The following is an 8,183-nucleotide window of genomic DNA, read 5'->3' as shown; positions in this document are numbered from 1 at the left end:
AGGTGCTCAGTACACTGGTGAATCAATGAATGAATGCCTAGATGGAAATAAGAGTAAGGAAAACGAATTAAAATTAATGAGTAACTTAATTAAACTCTTTTGATGATCTTGTAGAGGGTTACTAATTTTTTAGGATAGCCTGGCACTCATATTTTTGGCACCATGTTATATGACAGGATAAGAAACAGCGTTTATTTAAAATGATTGTTTAGTTATGGGCACTTGAAACATGCGAGGCTTAATTAACAATTGGTTGACATAAAATTATCCAGATAAAATATAGTAGCGTCTAAATATATGCTATTCCTATGCACAGTACATTATTCTAAGCAATTTATTATTTTTCTCGACCTTTTCCCCCCAAAGTTCCCTGTATTAGTTTATTTTCTGTTGCTTATAACAGAATACCTGAAACTGGGTAATTTATAATAAGATGAAATTTATTTCTTACAGTTTTGAAGGTTGGGAAGTCCATGGTCCAGGGGCCACATCTGGTGAGGACCTTCTTGGTGATGATTCTCTACAGCAACACAGTGTATCACATGGTGAGAACGGGCAGGAGCAAGAGAGAGCTAACCTCACATGCCCTCCTTATAAAGCCATCAGAACCACACCCATTACTTCACGAATGCATCAATCCCTTCACAAGGGTACAGTCCCCACAATCTAATCACCTATTCTTAAAGGCCCCACCTTTCAAATATCATAATCAGATGTCCCACCCTCTTGGCACTGTTACAATGGGAGTCAAACTTCAATGAGTTTTGGGGGCATTCAATCCACTGCATACCTCAAGCATTTAAATGGTAAGGTACCATTATAAATGACTTAGTTCATTTTAAATGGATTTTTAAAAGATGTTAAAAGCTCCCCAAAATAGTTCTCATTCCCATAGAGAGAAACAGAGATTGCTGTTGCCAAAGCAATTAAAAATTCTGACTTAAGAAGCAATGTCTACAACAAAAAGAAAACAAATAAAAAACTAAAACCAAAGACATCTAGAAAATAAAAACAATAAAAACAATAAAAAACCACAAAATAAATAAATAAATTGAAAAAAAAAAAAGAAGCAATGTTCTATGACCTTGAACAACTTCTCAAGTTCTTTTCTGATAAAATGAAGATAAGTATACTTGGAAGGTTAAGTTGCTTTTAAGTCAAATTGTTAAAATACTTTAATATTGGGAATGCTAATATGAGATTCCATATCTTACATATATATAAATGCCAGTTGCAATGCTTGGACATTATTATTTGTAATTTCTTATTTTTAAAAATGGTCTTTAGAAGTCTAAGCAATGTTTTAAGATTTACATGTTAATTAATGATAATGGCACTTTATTTGGCAAGGGCACCTTTAGTGTCCATCCCTCCTGCAACTTCTAACAATCACCATTTTTTACACATTTTAGTTATAATTAATTTAAGGATAAAAGTTGGGTACTGTTTTAATGTTTGCTAACTTGGTTCTCATTCCTGAGGGACAATTTTAATTTCTGGAAAGAGCACTAAACTTGAAGGTGGATTCACAGCCATACTCTATTTATATTTCTGTTTTGTGAATTTCAGCTAATGTCCTAGTCTTTCAAAATCTTGGTTTTCTCATCTGTCAAAAGAGATTAATACTAGATATTCCGTGCCAATTTTGGCTAAAATTCAATCTGATTATATATGGAAATCATAGCATGCATACAACAAATGACTCATTTTTTTTTCAGTAATCTATTTATTCATAGTTTACTTCCTGTGGTATTCCCCAACTTAGCTATTCCAAATGTCTTTCACTTTCTAAGCCCTTACTGACATGTTACATAACTTTGTCTTGTAGATTTGAAAACAAAGCTAATATCAAGAACCACTAACTTCTTTTACTCTTATTATTGCCTTTACACTAAAATCACAGATGTGCACATAAACACTCATTCTTACACACAAAAGGAAGGGATTTTAGAGATGATTTATGCATAACCTCCAGAGAACAAGTAGATTAGATATTGAATATATACTATCTAAACTCCCTTATTGTTGAAAACATAAGGTAGATTATTAAACAGGCATTTTATATAAAAATTCAGGCTTTTATTAGGCTGGTTTAAAAATGTGCCCCTTTCCTATGTTCAGGGCTGATGGCCAGAGCAAATACTTCTGCAGGACCCCTATTTATGTTAACAATTTTTTTTTTTTTTTTGTAGCTGGCCGGTAACAGAGATTGAACCCTGGACCAACTGTGCTAACCAGGCAACCCTAGTTAATAATTTAAGTCATCCCAAACCAGGCATGTCAGCACCATTCTGGCAGCATGACCTCACTCAGTCCTTTGGAAAAAATGTCAGCCAATGAGAGCCATCTACTCACAAGGCCAACCTTCTGGAACCAGGAAAAGTCATCCCAAACCAGGCATGTCAGCACCATTCTGGCAGCATGACCTCACTCAGTCCTTTGAAAAAAATGTCAGCCAATGAGAGCCATCCACTCACAAGGCCAACCTTCTGGAACCAGGAAGCCAGCTACAGGGACCCTGAAGGATCCCATGCACACTGATTCTGAATTCTGAAGCTCCTCAGGTATCAACCTCATAGGCAGGGGACCTGGATCCACAATGGTCCCTGTCCAAGCTCCAGAAACCAGTCCTGATGGCACTGCCTCAACTGGCCACTCTCAGATACAGGAGGAGGATTTTAAAGTTTCAAGGAAGGCATTCCAAAGTGCATGAGCACTCTGAGGTGCAGGGCAGGGACAGGAGCCCTACTTGCCCAGGTTACTTTTGTTAATTCCTGAAGCTGAGCAAGCTACAGGTCACCTGAGCTGAGACACTAACTGAAAGCTCTGTGTTACTCAAAGTTGAAGAACTCAGAGTTTTTCCCAAGTGGAAGGAGAATTTCTAAAAGCTCAAAGGTTAACTTATATGTGGAACTAGTGATTATGCCAAAGATCTGAAGTTTTAAAAAGTGCCTCTCCTAGTTCTAGCTGCTGTATCAAAGTACCATAAACTGTGTGGTTTAAGAACAACAGAAATTTATTTCTCACAGTTCTGGAGGCTGGAAATTTGAGATCAAGGTGCCAGCATTGTTGGGTTCTGGTGAATATCCTCTTTCGAGTTGCAAATTGCCAACATTTTGTTGTATTATAGCAGAAGGAGGAAAGAGCTCTTTGGGGTTCCTTTTATAAGGGCACTAATCCCATTCATGAGGGCTCCACCAACATGACCTGATTACCCCCGCAAATCCACCTCCTAATACCAGCACACTGAGGATTATGATTTCAACGTATAAGTTTGGCGAGGACACAAACACAGTCCATGTAAATATTATGAACTCTATTTAAGGCAATGGGCTTGTATACATGTTACAATATTTCATCAAATGTAATACTTTTTTAAACTTAAAAGCTTTATTTTATGTGCCACTGTGTAAATGCTACCCACTTTAGTTATGATACAATGCCTCAGTGATAATCTTGTGCAACAGATAAATTGGTTACATCATCCTCAACTTTACTTGAAATTTCTTTCATTATTATTCTGACTGATTTGTTAATTTTGCTTGTTTTCATTTGCATTGTGGACACTTTTTTTCCTTAAGTATTGTAAAGCTTGCTGCTTTGACAGAAAAATGCATAAGTGGGACCAGACCGTGGCTCACTTGGGAGAGTGTGGTGCTGATAACACCAAAGCCATGGGTTCGGATCCCATATAGGGATGGCTGGTTAGCTCACTGGGTGAGCATGGTGCTGACAACATTAAGTCAAGGCTTGAGATCCCTTTACCGGTCATCTTTAAAAAAAAAAAGAAAAAAAGAAAAGGGGCTGGCCCGGTGGCGCATGCGCTAGTGCGCCGCTTGGGAAGTGCGGAGGTGCTCCCGCCGAGGGTTCGGATCCCACATACAGACCAGTTCCTGCTCACTGGCTGAGCGAGGCGCGGGGGCAACACTGAGGGTTGCGATCCCGTTGCTGGTCCCGGTCCGGTACGGGGGCGACACTGAGGGTTGCGATCCGTTGCCGGACATGGAAAAAGACAAAAAAAAAAAAAAAAAAGAAAGAAAAATGCATAATTGTAGTTATTATTCTAAGGATCCAATTCACATCTCACTGCTATTTCCATTCCTTTTTGCTTTTGTTCTGTTTCAGTGCTGATACTGTAAAAAATTTCAGAATACGTTAAACGGCAGTTAAACTCAACATATATAGTATCCACAGTTGATAATTGGTGAGAACTCCACCAATGTGAAAGTGTTATATCTGTGACTAATTTCACACATGCACATTATGAAAGAAAATTCATCTTACATTTGGAAGAAGGTGAATTGATGTTTGCTTGTTTGATTTTTGATACCAGGCTAAAACACTTTCCAATAATCCTCCTCATAGCAAGTGCCTTCAAGGGCTTGCTACGGCCCTTTGAATTCAGACTCACCTCATCTTGGCACCTTCCCATAAGCACCTACTATGTGCACATCTTCTTTCTGCCACAGGGTCTTCCACTTCTACCTGGTCTGTTTGCTAGTGCTCGTGAGTTAAATTTGCTTAAATTTGCCAACCCTCAACCCCACCCCCACCCCAGCAACCACAACCAAAGGGGGGACAGAAGCAAACTGATACTGTTCCAGAATCTTGTCCTTCAATGAGAGGTTCTGCGAGGCATTCTGTATGCTTCTAGGAAGAGCCAGTGAAGTCCCTGGCAGAGGCACCTTTACCTACCTTTTTTTGGCAGCTGGCTGGTACAGGGATCGAACCCTTGACCTTGGTGTTATCAGCACCACACTCTAACATAATCCAATTAGTTGAGCTAGTTTGCCAGCCCCTTCACCTACTTTGAAGGACCTATACTGTTTCATTTTTCGTTTTACTCCCACTCCCACTTCCTGGGATTATGTCTCCAATAAACTGTTTGCATTNCCGCTTGGGAAGTGCGGAGGTGCTCCCGCCGAGGGTTCGGATCCCACATACAGACCAGTTCCTGCTCACTGGCTGAGCGAGGCGCGGGGGCAACACTGAGGGTTGCGATCCGTTGCCGGACACGGAAAAAGACAAAAAAAAAAAAGAAAGAAAAATGCATAATTGTAGTTATTATTCTAAGGATCCAATTCACATCTCACTGCTATTTCCATTCCTTTTTGCTTTTGTTCTGTTTCAGTGCTGATACTGTAAAAAATTTCAGAATACGTTAAACGGCAGTTAAACTCAACATATATAGTATCCACAGTTGATAATTGGTGAGAACTCCACCAATGTGAAAGTGTTATATCTGTGACTAATTTCACACATGCACATTATGAAAGAAAATTCATCTTACATTTGGAAGAAGGTGAATTGATGTTTGCTTGTTTGATTTTTGATACCAGGCTAAAACACTTTCCAATAATCCTCCTCATAGCAAGTGCCTTCAAGGGCTTGCTACGGCCCTTTGAATTCAGACTCACCTCATCTTGGCACCTTCCCATAAGCACCTACTATGTGCACATCTTCTTTCTGCCACAGGGTCTTCCACTTCTACCTGGTCTGTTTGCTAGTGCTCGTGAGTTAAATTTGCTTAAATTTGCCAACCCTCAACCCCACCCCCACCCCAGCAACCACAACCAAAGGGGGGACAGAAGCAAACTGATACTGTTCCAGAATCTTGTCCTTCAATGAGAGGTTCTGCGAGGCATTCTGTATGCTTCTAGGAAGAGCCAGTGAAGTCCCTGGCAGAGGCACCTTTACCTACCTTTTTTTGGCAGCTGGCTGGTACAGGGATCGAACCCTTGACCTTGGTGTTATCAGCACCACACTCTAACATAATCCAATTAGTTGAGCTAGTTTGCCAGCCCCTTCACCTACTTTGAAGGACCTATACTGTTTCATTTTTCGTTTTACTCCCACTCCCACTTCCTGGGATTATGTCTCCAATAAACTGTTTGCATTCCAAGTCTTTGTGTCAGCCTCCACCCAAGAAACAAGGACATTCTGTTTGACTCTTATCTGATTCTCCTGGGTGAATGTAAATTATCAAAGTATATTTTTGACTGATAATTTGCAAATGAGAAAGGTGCACACTTCATGTATTCCTGAAGGTTAGTGGTTATTTAACTTAAAGAAGAAGATAAGTGTTATGTTTCTGTAGCCCAGTAGAGATGATATTAATGTCATACTTGTATTGCATTCTAAAAAGTCAATTAACTTAGAAATCATATTCAAGTTCCTTCTACAACTGTTCTTCACCTGATCTGTTGTGTGTCTCACTGCTATTCCCTTACTGAGGTAAGTAAAAGTTTGACACATACTCACTATTTGTTTGCACGAGACTTACATTTTTTAGCAACAAGCAAGCAATAAAAACTACATTATGACTTTTGCCTGGCTGAAAGTGATTGTAAGACACTGCTGACTACAATTCACTCCAGTTTCAGATATAATACCAGGTATGTCAAAATGTTTGTGGGAAAATAGAATTTAAAATAATATTATTCTCTTCATGAACATTTTGAAGTACCCTCATACAATGAAACGTATTTGATTTGATGGGGTAGCGGTTGTCAAACTCTTTTTAATATAAATGGGATTGTCTCCAAAATGCAAATTATTAGGCTCCATTCTTTAAAACTGCAGAAGTAGTTTTCACACTCTCCTCCAACTCACAGTCCAAATGTGCCAACCACGTTAGAAGATATAGCTGCATTTTGTGAGGCCGTGAGGAAGTCCCAAGTCTCTAGAGCCCCAGCATGGCGCAGAAGAGGAGACGGAACTCCCATTGCCTGCTCCTTGCACCCTCCTTACATCAAAGGGCTTAGAAGTATTGGGAGAAGGCCAATGGATAGTAAGGGACATCAAGGTTGTGAAGATGGGGCTGGCTGGTTAGCCCAGTTGGTTAGAACATAGTGCTGATCACACCAAGATCCAGGGTTTGATCCCTGTACCAGCCAACCAAATAAATTTTTAAAAGGTTGGGATGAAGAGAACACAGAGTAAGCATTCTGACAAGTGGAGACCATTAAAAACTTGGACAATAGAAATGCCGAAAACCCCTCCCCGACAGCTTTCTACACATGATAACAGCCTCTGGAATTTAGAGGCCACCCTGTGGAGAAGGAAAGGAAGAGAAAATCCAGACTGTATCTAAAATGATCAAGAAAGACATTAGGACCGAGTTCACCTGGAACTAAGATATTTTCTGCCACTAGGCAGAACAGCAGACCAAAATAGACTCTGAGTTCAGTTATTAAGAACTCAAGTGATATGTTTGCACCCCTGAATTGTGAAATATGTGCTGAAAACACCATACCACCCCCCACTGCGTGGCCCTCAAATTCAAAAGCAAAGAAGCAAACAAAACATCAAGAATTTATTCCACGATTAGGTATTTCATAGTGAATTTTACTCACCAGAAATGGAACCACTCTCAACCTTGTACCACACTTAGTCTTTGACTTTCATGCAAAGTTTTAGGAACAAACTATGTAGGAAAAGTGGGATTGCATGTGTAATGGAATTCAGTCCATAAATATAACAATATCTTGTACTGTTTTTGGAGTTTACAGAGTCCATATCATATACATTAACTCACTAAATCATGACAATAGCTCCATGAGGTAGGTATTCTTGAATTTACAGGTGAAATACCTGAGATTTAGAGGAAATAGTCGTGACAAAACAGGGACTCAAACCCAGGCCCTCGGATATACATAATTTGATGTATATCACATACTACAAATAGAAAAGACTAACAAGTATTTATAGTCAACCCACCAAGCGAAAGAGAAAAATTAGGCCATTAAACACATCCTTCCAGTTTTTTCTTGCAATAGCTTGAAAACTGACTTCTTGATCTGTGGACCTGTTCATCTGTGAGATGCTGGTGATTACCTCATTTTTATAAATTTCAAATTATACCCCATTTTTTTTCAATTTTTTTCTCAGGCTTTCAAATTCTGATAAATACAAAATTTAGGTAAAAGAGCAATATATGAGTATACATCATAATAAAAACCTTCATTAGATTCTATTGCTCTTGGCACTCCCAAGACACGATCCCCTCTTGTTAGCAAAGTTGAATACTTACATATGTTGCCTTTCATGAATAATCATGTGAATCCTGGTATATAAGGAGTTATTGTTAAAATTTCACATGAAATTGTTAACAAGAAATCAGGTACTTACTGATAAGCATTTTGGATTTATATAATTTTCTTGTTGACAGAATACAGTTGGTT

This window comes from Galeopterus variegatus, unplaced genomic scaffold (assembly GCF_000696425.1).
Source record: "Galeopterus variegatus unplaced genomic scaffold, G_variegatus-3.0.2 Scaffold1006, whole genome shotgun sequence".
Lineage (NCBI taxonomy): Eukaryota > Metazoa > Chordata > Mammalia > Dermoptera > Cynocephalidae > Galeopterus > Galeopterus variegatus.
This window is presented reverse-complemented; position numbering follows the sequence as displayed.